Raw genomic sequence first — 12,364 nt, 5'->3', positions numbered from 1 at the left:
TTCCTCCACATGCAAATACAGTGTATTTTGTGTTGTTGTGCACTAAAAGCCATGGCTCAAAAGAATCAAATGTTTTCTTTGATAATAATAAGAAATGTTTATTGTGCAGCAAATCTGCATATTTTAATGATTTATAGGTTTAAAGGTTGAAGGTTCATGTGACACTGAAGAAGTAATGATGCTGAAAATTCAGCTTTGCCATCCCAGGAATACATAAAACTTTAAAGTTTAAGTGAAATTTAAATAATATTTCACATTACAACTGTTTTTTTTTTCTGTTTTTTTTCTGTATGTTTAATCAAATAAATGCAGCCTTGGTGAGCACGAACAAATCTTACAGACCTCAAACTTTTGAATGGTAGTGTAAAGCAAAGTTTCAAACACTTCAGTCTTCATCAGGCAAAACTCCTCTATGGAACAAACCTCAGCTACAAAGAGGCAGGTAATGACAAGTCGCATGATAATAATCAACACCAAACAATGTCAAGAATAATAATAAAAATGCCTTTTATCAGATTCACAAGAGGGAAAACCTTTGTACATATAGTTACTTGTCCAAATAAAAATGTAATAATATGAAGCTGTAAATTTTGAACAAAATTCTGAAAACATAAAGACCTACAAAAAGACTTAATCAATCTCATTTAGACCTTTTGGAGAGAAAAAAGGACCACTTGATTTTGTAATATGAAGTTATTGTGCTGGTTTCCAATAGTACCCAACTCACAAGAGATCACTATATTTCATCTAAATCATAGCTCAAACTGAATGACATTATTTTCTCTGTCATTTTGAATTAAGGGTTCAATCAACAACAACAACCTCTCCTTTGAAGAAGTTGATGAATTGCCAGGTTTGGCCCAAAACTGGCCTGTCCCATGAGGACAAACAGAAATACAATGCATAAAGTCGCTTTCACTGCGTGTTTTATCAAGTGGGTTCTTGAATCATAGAGAGCAATCAGACGGCATTGATTTTCCCTGTGCCTTAGTGTTTTTCACAAGGCAAAATTCAGCTGAGATTACAATTAACGCAGGAGATCTACAATCTGTCTTTCGCTACCTTCCCACTAAACTGAAAGGAAGATAAACTAACATTAATTACAGATTTGAATCCAGGATAATTGCCAAGGCCTTTATCTCTCTTCCTCCCTCCCTCCTGTCTGAAACTGCTGTCCTCTTTTCCAAACACTCAGTGGAGTTTTTCTTAACAAAAACTCACTTTAGCCTGTCAGTATCAGTTCAGTGTTATGCAGCTACAATGCTTTAGTCTTTATCTAATATGACAGCACTTTTCAGGTGTCAGGTACAGACGCTGCTGTAACATCTACACAGGGGAACTGTTCTGACTGCCAAAGCCTCAAATTCAAATATGGAAATGATTTCTTTTGATGTTTGATGCTACTTTTGAATTGGGAAAATATATTTTCAAACGCAAACTGGAGTTTAAGTTGTGTATGTGGGAAGGCCTTCGTTGTTTGAAAGTGAAATGTAAAAGAAAACTCCTAAAGGTCATAGATTATACTCTGTGATAAATTATTTTATTTTAGGTTATGACACAAGACAAATTTACCTAATAACAAAATCTACATGATATTAAGGATTGTTTTCAGAGATTGTATCTTGAATATTTTTTCTTGTGGCACCGGCAAATTTTGCATTTTAAAGATAGAGATATAAAGCTAGAGCTATAGATAGAACAATAGAATGATAGACAGAACTATGAATAGTTAGATAGATAGACAGACAAACAGACAGACAGACAGACAGACAGATAGATAGACGGACAGACAGACAGACAGATAGATAGATAGATAGATAGATAGACAGACAGACAGACAGACAGACAGATACTGTAGACGTACAGACAGACAGACAGACAGACAGACAGACAGACAGACAGATACTGTAGACGTACAGACAGACGGATGGACGGACGGACGGACGGACGGACGGACGGACGGACGGACGGATAGATAGATAGATAGATAGATAGATAGATAGATAGATAGATAGATATGAGCCTTACGATATGGACTAAAAGCCATAAAAATGAAATTTAGATTTTATTAGGTCTTTAATATCATCCAAATTTATTAGTCAGCTACACTTTCCAGCCAGTGACACATAAGTCACTGTCAGCAATATGAACATGCTGTTTTTCTCTGTCTGGCAGCTGCGCCCCTCATCGTTTTATGACCCAAATGCCTTTGAGGGTCTGCTGATGGCTCTGAGTGGGCCAGCCTTCCATCTAAACTCTTGAAACCCCAATACTGAGCAGTCCAGTAATGAACGCATTAATATTCTGTTCAATATTTATGTAGCTGCTATCTCAGTCCCCCATATCAGATCTATATGGAGAAGAGCAGGCCACAAGATTCCTCTTGGGACGTAAATAAATCAATTTTGGTAATGAATAGCTCAACAAGCTCATGTTTTTTCTCTGCTGCTCAGCAAATGGCAGGCAATGCCTTTAGATAATGGCTCAGAAAATAATATGTAAGAGCATGCTTCTATCTCTGGCTGCATACATACCGTACAGTACATAATCACTGATCACTTTTTCTCGTGTCTGAAACAGACATTTGCACAAATACACCACGGCAGACGCTGCATGCAGGATACTTTGAACTTCAATGCAGGCTTTCAAAGCTTTTAAAATCATTACTGACAGTCTGACTCTGAATAAGCATAAAGTGACAAAGCTAACAAGTGTCGAGGACAGTACATTGTGTGTTTAAGCAAAACAAAAGTTCAGAAAGGTCACATCAAGAACATAAAACATGGTCTTTCAGATCAAAGTCCTCTTCCCATATACTGTTAAAACAGTATATAGCTCTAATAAATGTGCTTGAAAATGATATCAATATTTATGAGCCATATAACAATTGAGCCATTAGTGCAGTTTTCTGAGGCAAGTATCATACTTATGGTTAGTGACTTGAATAAACAAACATTTTCCCTTGTGGATAATAATACGAGTAAAAATAACAAACAAAAAAACACCCTAGCAACCACCAAGCAACATGATAACAACAATTTAAAACACCACAATGTGACGTCTTGCGATGCTTCAGCCTGTGATTAAAATGGTAAAAAAGAAAAGAAAAAAGTGCTACAGTAATTTTTAATATAACAACATGATACCTGGCAGTTGGAAAAGCGTTGTATAGAAATACCAATGCTACACTTTTCTCTATGTCACAATCATTTGTTAACAGACAAGTATTCATTACTTCGATGAGCTCATTGTTTCTGCCTTAAATTATTACATTGTTTAAATTATTAAAAATTTTTAGCTAACTGTGATGTGTACATTTCTGAAATTCATAACTTAGACAGTTACCTCTGAAAACTGATCACTCTAAATTGTAATGTGGACTCATGCATTTTCTGTAAAGCAGCTTTGAAACGATGTGTATTGCGAAAAGCACTATACAAATAAAATTGAACTGAAATACAAAGCTTTCAGACTAGAAATGTCCAGCTTCATCCTGAGCCTGTCTCCATCGCCCATGAGGCCCATCACCACAGGACTTGATCAAAAAAAAAGAATGGAAACAATGCAAATTCCCACACTCAGATATTTAAAGTCCACTATCTTGGCCACCGTGGCATTGGTCCGGTGGCACCGGAGATCCCGAGACGACTGGTGCACTCACAGGGTGGTTGCAGGGGTGGCACACAGTTGAGACAATCATTTCAGAGCTAAACCTTGTAATGTGTTTGCCTCTTGTTTCTATAGGCCTATGTCACGAAAAAAATTGAAGACCGGAAGTACGTCTTTTAGTAGGGATACGGCTCTTCCGGTTAGCTCTTTACAATGGTGGAGTTCGATAGATACCGCTGGACCAAATCTCTCCGCAACCTGCCTGAAGTCACATATGACGATGTGGTTCGGATGGTAAATAAAAACTCTCAAGTGGAAAAGAGTGAAAGCTGAGTTATGGCTGTCTACGTCCTGACGCAGAGCAACCCGGTACACTACAACAACAGCGGCGGGCCGTTCGCCAGTTAGGTAAACGTTTCTATGGTAACAGCGAGTTGGACCAATCAGCAGACGTTGCTGCTACGCTTAGGATTGTGGGTAGTGTAGTTTTTTTTCATAAGATCGCGGATAAAACAGGTTTTTCTTAAAACAAGGTTGATTTCATACGAACTTATAGCTTCTACAGGAGCAAAAACCTTCGTTTCACAACCTCATAGCTCGTGGTCAGTCTACCTCGGATGGTTTAGACATTATGGCTGATAATCTAAATCCTTATGGAGAAATACTGTTGACCGGAAGTTCTGAATCCCTACTCCGCGTTCCGGAAGCAGGAAGTGTGACATAGGCCTATTGGTGAGGAACCTGATGACTCTCTACAGGGATTGCCCGCTTTCCACACATCAGCCGCAGCTGCTGCCCTGCAGGTTAGCCGTAACCCCAGGCTCAAGGGGACACCACCTGCGTTGGCCACCGTTTTCAGGGTTCTCATTGAGCCTGCCCACCTCGCCTAATACCCGCAGTGATACTTTGGCGGAAGCCCTCTTCACTGGCGATATAGCCTCCATGAGCAATCCCCTACTTGATGTTCACCCCCTCACCGCGGTGAGGTGCAGGTTGGATTTTGAGGAGGAGTATAAGTATACAACTTTCTTAAAAGCCAGTTTAGATGAGAAAATAGCCCATAGTCACAGTCACAAGTACTGAAGTATACACTAAAAAGACAAAAAGATTAGACTTTTCAGTTATCAAGCACAAGGTAGCATACAGTACTTCATATCTGAAGATTCAAGCAAGCTGAGAGTTTAAGCAGTCAAGTGGAAAGAAGTTGTATATGCGCAGGTGAGTGTCTCCATTTGGTTGATTTTTTTTCCCAATATACTGTAGATAAGCAAATGTACACAATATGATAATCGCACGTGTTCATACCGTTATCCTGCTGCACCCATATAACGAACAAGCTGAGCTTTTAACAAGAGGGACGGCTGAACCACATTATCCTTCTTTCTCGTTCAACCAATCTGTTATCGTCTGTCTGCTTTCTTGTTTTCATTTATTATTCTTACCACAGTTTCCTGCATTGCACTGTAAATGCCAATCAATAAGTAACCAATCCACCTTCCTTTGAGAGGCTATTTGTCAGTCAGAGTTGTCTGTCACCAGCCAAAGTAATCATATTTCTCCCCCTTTTTTGTTCTTTTCTCATTTGCCATTTCCTCAGAAGGGCTGGGCTGATTTAATGGATTGTGAAGTGGGCATGTTCCAGCAGCTAGACTGTGGCTGTTCTTGTTGCACTCAGAATGAATGTCGGCAATGCCTTCCGCACTACACACATATAGACCAGCTCTGATTCATCGCAGACCTCCTGCAGATAACTGCTGTATCGCTCGCACAGCCTTCATAGATACAGATACAGCCGGTTTGCTTGCTCTAAGGCTCAATCTAGACTCATTATGTGAGATACTTGAGCTAAAAAGAAACCGGTTCCTTTAATGGACAGGACACCAAATGTTTACTGCAGCAGGGGCCTATTTGTACGGATATCATTTACAATTGCTGTCTCTCTGTATCTCCTCAACCAGACTAGCAGTGTGAGTCACTGTTGCATTATGTTACAATGTGATGCATAGCACCTCTCCGTCTAAATCAAACTCCAGCTGTGCTGCAGTCATCAGACGCATTGTGTGGGGCAGTTAAACATGCAAAGTAAGGCCTCCAGGGCATCCTATGCTGTGAGATTGAAAGCAAAGCCATGATAACTGGGTTACTTTTAGTTTCATAATCAGGTAATCTGTGGCTATATATAATGTGATTCCACAAAAATTCGAGTCATCGCCACCTTCTTTCAGGGACTCGGCAGTTCTTGTATTCAGCTGTGGTCCTTTCCAAAGAGAAGATACTTGAGCGTTCATGGAACACCTCTGGGGCAAATGAGGGTTAAATGACTCAGTCAAGGGCAAATGTCAAGAGCGAAAAATGTAATTAAACCTGAATCTCTTTGTTCATGGTGTTTTTGCTGAGCAGGCAATCCCTATAGTCTATAGTGGATACTGTAAATGCAAAAACTGACTGGTTGCATGAATTACATTGTTTATACATTATACACAACACACTACCGTTCAAAAGTTTGGGGTCAACAAGATTTTCTTTTTTTAAAATGTTTTTGAAAGAAGCTCACGAGGTTGAATTTATTTGATTAAAAATACAGTAAATACTAGGGCTGTGAATCTTTGGGTAGACAGCGAATCGATTCGATTCACGATTAATATGTTTTCAATTTGGTTCAAGAATGATTTTTGCTAATTCAGGATGATTATATTCGAGACGACTGAAATTCAGATTTTCTGATAAAATTCAATCCGATTTGATTAACGATTTGATTCAGCATTTTTAAAAGGGAAAGTTCACCCAAAAATAAAAATGTTGTCATAATTTACTCACCATCAAATATATCTTCTTTTGTGTTCTACAGACTGCAGTATAAAGAAACTCATACAGGTTTTGGAATGACATGATGTGGGTAATATAAACTATGATGAATGTGTGCTACAAAGCTTTGTAAAGAATGTTGAATGTACACATTTTTAAAAGTATAAAACAAGAACCATAACCATGCAATATACCTGTTTCAGCAGTGCAGTACTGATTCTTCATATTCACAAATATCTGTTTTGTTGAGTATGTGCCACCTGGTATGTGTGTCTCTGTCCATGGTGCTGAAACGGCAGACTTCAGTCTAAATTTACTAGTTTAATTCAAGTCAAATATATTTAATTTAACACGACTCAACCTGAGCACCCATGCAATACCTCCAAGCCTAAAACAGAGGGTGCTCTCCACACTTCAAGAGTCACTTGGTTGAGAAAGTAAATGATAATGAAAGTAATTTTAAAGCTCCTTAGGGAAACAACTGTCTGTTTTCACTTTTTCAGTGCAAAGAGGCAAAATCATGGCCTGAAAAAACAGCAATTGCTAGTTTTAGAATCAACTTCATACAACCCATAATTTTGTTAGCATAACCTATTTTAGCAGGCTGATTCAATCAAATAAAATACAATTTCTGACCTGAATAAAAACAGTTAGATGTTATGTTACCACATGAAGCAACTTTTTAGGTTATCTGAAGCAAATAAAAATACACAGAGTACATACAGTTCTGCAATATAATTTTAAAAGCAAATACCTCTCTGCTTACAATGTGTAGGGATAACAAAGGCATAAAAATGGTTTTAGGTATTCTTTGTGAAATCCTTCTTTAATTACAACCTAGTCTCTACCCTTAATAAAACGGCTTCCTGGTGATCGGAAATCCACACCCCACCCTCCCAATCTCATTACTGGTAAATTCTTGGCAATTGCTTGGTGCCATTTGTTTCAAATGTTCAATCGTCCAAGACAAAAGGCAACTCTTGTTGTGGTACCTACGGACCATCTGTCAGCCATGGAAACTTCTAAAAACATTCCACGGGATGAGACAATATTTTAATTACTCCCGTGAGACTGTTTCAAAGACAAGCAGGTTTAAACCAAAACCTGGTATAACAGAGAGCAGGTGGTGGGGGTGAATCTTACTCTTGGATAGCAGAGCTAGTGAAATTGTATTCATACGTGCGTCTCCGCAGCCAAGTTTTGATTATATTATTTTTAGAGATGTGTCTGTGGATCTTATTAAAACTCTACAAAATAAAGAAATGTGTGAACATTTATATATAAATAAATTGTTACGGGCATGTTTCCCAGAAATAAAAAAGTCATTTCTTTATTCTGTAGCTGATCGTGAGGAACAATAACATTTAATTCTGGACATAATGCAATCCAGAGGAGTTCGCCAAGTTCAGAAATCGTTTTCTGAGACTATATTCTTTAACCTTTTGACCACACTCGGCTGCATGCGATAAATTTTTCTAAAGCACACCTGACCTGCTGCTGGATATATTCATGAAGGAAACACATCAACTAGTCTATCATACGCCTGCCCATAAGTTATTCATAACCAATGTTGAGTGGGCTGGGTTTCCAAAACGTCTCTGAAAGTGGCTGTTTTCAGAGACCCTCCAGACGTCATTAGGCACAGCAACGACCATCAGGAGGCTTCTGTGCAAGGCTGCAGTTGAAAGGCAGTAATTGTTAACACGTGTAAGAAATTAAAAAATTTTCTGCAAACTGTCAAAGCATCAAAAGGCCCCTACTTAGAGCTTTCAGTCTCTCTGAATTGCTGGTTCATTTGCATTTCTTTCACATACAAACTGAATACACTGCTAAAATCTCATTTATTTGGGTCAATGAGCAATGATGCCAAATAAAATCAACCTAAAACCTACGATTGACAAACACAGATTAGATCCCAATGAAATAACCAATACATGTTTTATCAAATGCCTAGTTTTTCTTTCAGCCTTTCTCAAAGTCGTGCGGTGATCTACGTCTTCGTAAAGCAGGTTGTCATTCTCTGTAAAACTCTTTAAAACTGATGCTACAGGAAAGCTAATCCTTCTGTAAAAGTGCATAAAATGCCATAAAATGCCATAATTACTGCAGACAGAACAGAACAACGTGACACTGTGTAATCCCAGCTTTTTAATGTCCCGTTAAGGAGGGCCGGGATTACAAAACAATGAGCTGCCTTCATGGGGGAATATAAAGTATATGCGTGCATACATGCATGACTGTTAAATGTGGGAGGAAAGTATGTGACAACATAACAAATGCAACCCGGAGCACTTTAGGGATTCATTTCATTACAGAATAATGAGCCCTTAAACACACACATTTAGTTGAAGCCCTTACTGAAAGATACAGCAACAATACCAAAACAATCAGATTTTTAAGTCCGGAAGGGTTTTTATATACAAAAGATTTTCTTCCAAATAGATTAATTGGCTGATAATGCCACACGGATGAGTTTCAATGCATCTTTAACAGATGAAAAGCAAAACTATCTCCAAAAAAGCCCAGTTGTATCTAAACACTCCAATACAACCACATAATATGACAAGAAACATATTTTCAGATTTGTTTACATAAAATATTAATATAAAACAGAAACAAATTATTGCCAGTACAGATTTTCAAATAAAGGTACATGTATTTAACACGAAAACCAAGATGCAATTATTTATATTCTGTTTACATGATGGTTTCCAATTTGCCACAACATGCTTCAATTTAGTAATTAAGTTATCTGAAATGAGTTTTGCAGTGGAGATGAGTAGGAGGTATGTCTGAGAAGTTAAGGTTAACTTTTAAGTTGTTCTGGAAGTTTGTCATTCAGCCTGTGCATGAACAAAAAAGAAATTAGATAAGGGCAAAGGAATAAAAAATAAGAAAAAAAATGTGGGGACTTAAAGGAGGCTGGTGATATGAGAACATCAAAGGAATCACCTTCCTTTTTCTTGCTGTTTTTCTTGTTTCTCTTTACGCCTCTGTCTGTCACACCTATGTATCCACAGGCCAAAGGATACAATAGTGCTGCAATAAGCGTTACTTTTACTAAAGAGACCCAAAAAATATTTAAAATACGCTCTCTCTTCATTGTAGTCAAGAAAGAACCTGGAAGCTACAGCTCTGCAGAAAGCTCAAGGGAGAAACTTACAACATCCAGTTGAACTGTGTATAAAATCTCACTTTGTGTTCAGCATCATCAACTAAATCTCTATCTCTACATGTCATGTAAGTCTTGAATATCCAAGTGGGGAAAGACAGTCTTTCTGTGTTAGTTGAAATCAGGTCATTGACAGCAGTCTGAAGCAGTGTGAACGCATCAACTGGATGTAAACGGTTATGGGAGGATTCTACAGTAAACACTCACTGAACCAAGCGTCTCTTCTACAAAAAGGATGAATAGAAAGTAGAAACTGGGGGAGGTTTGGCATGGCGGTTAAATATCTGGACTGGTGAGCCTCCCTTTTCAACCCCAATAGACCTTATTCACAACAGCGCCATCTTTGATTTTTAATGGGAATGAAAGCGAGGCTGTGATGGATAGATATACATCTCGTCAGTGGGTTGTACTGTTTTTTTTATTTTTTTTTATGTGTTTTTGGATTGTTCTGCTGACTGCAAAAATATCTTTACAAAAACTTTCAGTAGACAAAAAACTCAACATGAGCTGCGGAAAATAATAAATGATCTAGGAGATTTATACAGGTTTTTACAGCGGATGCCATTGAAAACACGGTAAGCCTATCCCTCACAGCCTTGCTTTTATACCTGTCATGGTGCTGCTCTGAGCAAGGTCTATTTAACCCTTTATTGTGACCTTGAGCAAGGCACCTGCATTTTTAAGCAAATGACTAATTGCTTCCTAAACTTGAATATAATTATTTAGAAAGAAATTATATTTTAATGAAAACATTACAATATGTTGTGCTTGTTGTGACACCCTGTTCACTGCTGTAATTGGGATGCATCTCATTACATGGAGGATGAAAGTGAAAACACACGGTCTACTGTCTGTATTACCAGCCATAAATCGATCATTAGATCGATCATTTTTGACAATTAAGGGTAAGATGTTATATCCAAGCCAGCATGGCTTTTACACTTTCGAATAATGACTGTCCACTTTATAAATTTTTCAGATATTCATTTATTTGTTGTATTTTACTGTTATATAATTGAGAATACACTGTCCACTGCCACTAAACACTGTAATCCAACCAGACACAACAAAAATATATTTTCATATATATATATTTTTTTATATAAAAAGCTTTAACAATATACTGCTAAAAAAAATATAATAATAATAATAATAATATATATATATATATACAAATATTTTTCAAAAATATTTTGTTTCTTTGAATGCATAATTTGGGCAAAAAATATATTTAAAATTATTTGTAAAATGTATGATTTGCGTGCAATAAAAAAAAACACACAAAAAAAAAAACACACAAATACTTTAAATATATATATAAGATGTTCGCCATATGTTCATCAATTAATGAAGGCCTGGTGCATGGCATTTGGAATAAATGGTAAATGAAAACCTAGATGCAATTATTTTCATATATCTGTTGTAGTTTATGTTCACTGTAGACCCCATGCAATATTTATTCATTGGTTATTTATTATTTAATTACTGTACATTCAGCTGTACATTATAAAATAATATTGTAAGACAATTAAAATAAAAAAAACAAGTTTTCTAAATAATAATAATAATAATAATAATAATTGTAAGAAAGTATTAAATGTGTATTATATGTTTATGCTATTTTACAGCACCTTCAACACCTACATTACAACCCTAAATACATGGTATCCACTATGTGAAACTCTGAAAATAAAAATATCAGGAATTATTATATTCTTGTTCTGAAATAAAACATTAAAAGAAGAAAAAACATTAATGTATTCTTCCTTTTTGATTGAATAATTCATGCATCAGAGGGTTAAATGCTTCTTCCCCTTATTTGGCCTCTGTGTTGATCTACAGCAACAAACACCTCAGGTATCACTCGATCGCTCTTTCTCACTCGTTACCAGTGAGGTGTTGGTCATTTCCCACCCGGGGTGGATGGCCCCGCGAGGTGATCATATCAAAGTAACCTTACATCCCTAGCAGTTTCAACCACACCACCTTAAAGAGAAAAAAAAGAGCAGGCTAACTCTGGCATCTGACAAGCAGGGAATAGGCAGTGGTACATAATCTTAAACAGGTAAACCTGCGTAAACACACAGAAAATGATTGTTTAGCATTTGCATGATAAACACCATTTTTTGGACAGGTCTAGATTAGAAGCTGGCACTTTAAGACCAGATGCGGCCTCGTGCTTTCTCCAGTGTCAGTCTCCTCAGCCAAAGGACACAAATCTCAGTCTAACGTTTGATATAAATGCACTCTGGCATTTCTGAGGCTTCTGGTTGAGTGTTCACAAGAGTAAACTGCAGAGGGATGAAACGAGACTTAATGAGATTTGGAGTGTTCAGATCTCACTAACCCTCCTGCCATCTGCTTCCCCTGAACGCAGACCTGCCGAAATCATATGACAGCACTGGACAAATACAAGCGCTAATGCTCTTTTAATGAGTTGTGCCATGCGAACACACGTACTGACTGTAAACACAGACTCACGTGCATATAGTTGCCGTGTGTGGTTAAGGATAATGCACAATGAGTATCTCAAACTGATGGGAATGTAGACACGCAAACACAAGCTACAAATAAGTGGTATCAATTTAGCAGTTCACATACTCAGTGCCTACTCAAATACTTGCATATTTAATTTAGACTTTAATTAGTGAGATCAGCCCACCCACAGACTGTTCACTGACCGTCTGATGAATATTGCATAAAAATGCCAAGACCTTTCTCAGAACTGATAGCTCTAATCTGATTGGTTGACCCGAGAGTCATGGTGCAAGGGTTTTT

The sequence above is a fragment of the Leuciscus leuciscus genome (genome assembly GCF_965113295.1).
Source record: "Leuciscus leuciscus genome assembly, chromosome: 5".
Classification (NCBI taxonomy): Eukaryota; Metazoa; Chordata; class Actinopteri; order Cypriniformes; family Leuciscidae; genus Leuciscus; species Leuciscus leuciscus.
The sequence above is the reverse complement of the archived record's forward strand: the minus strand, read 5'-3'. Positions refer to the sequence as shown.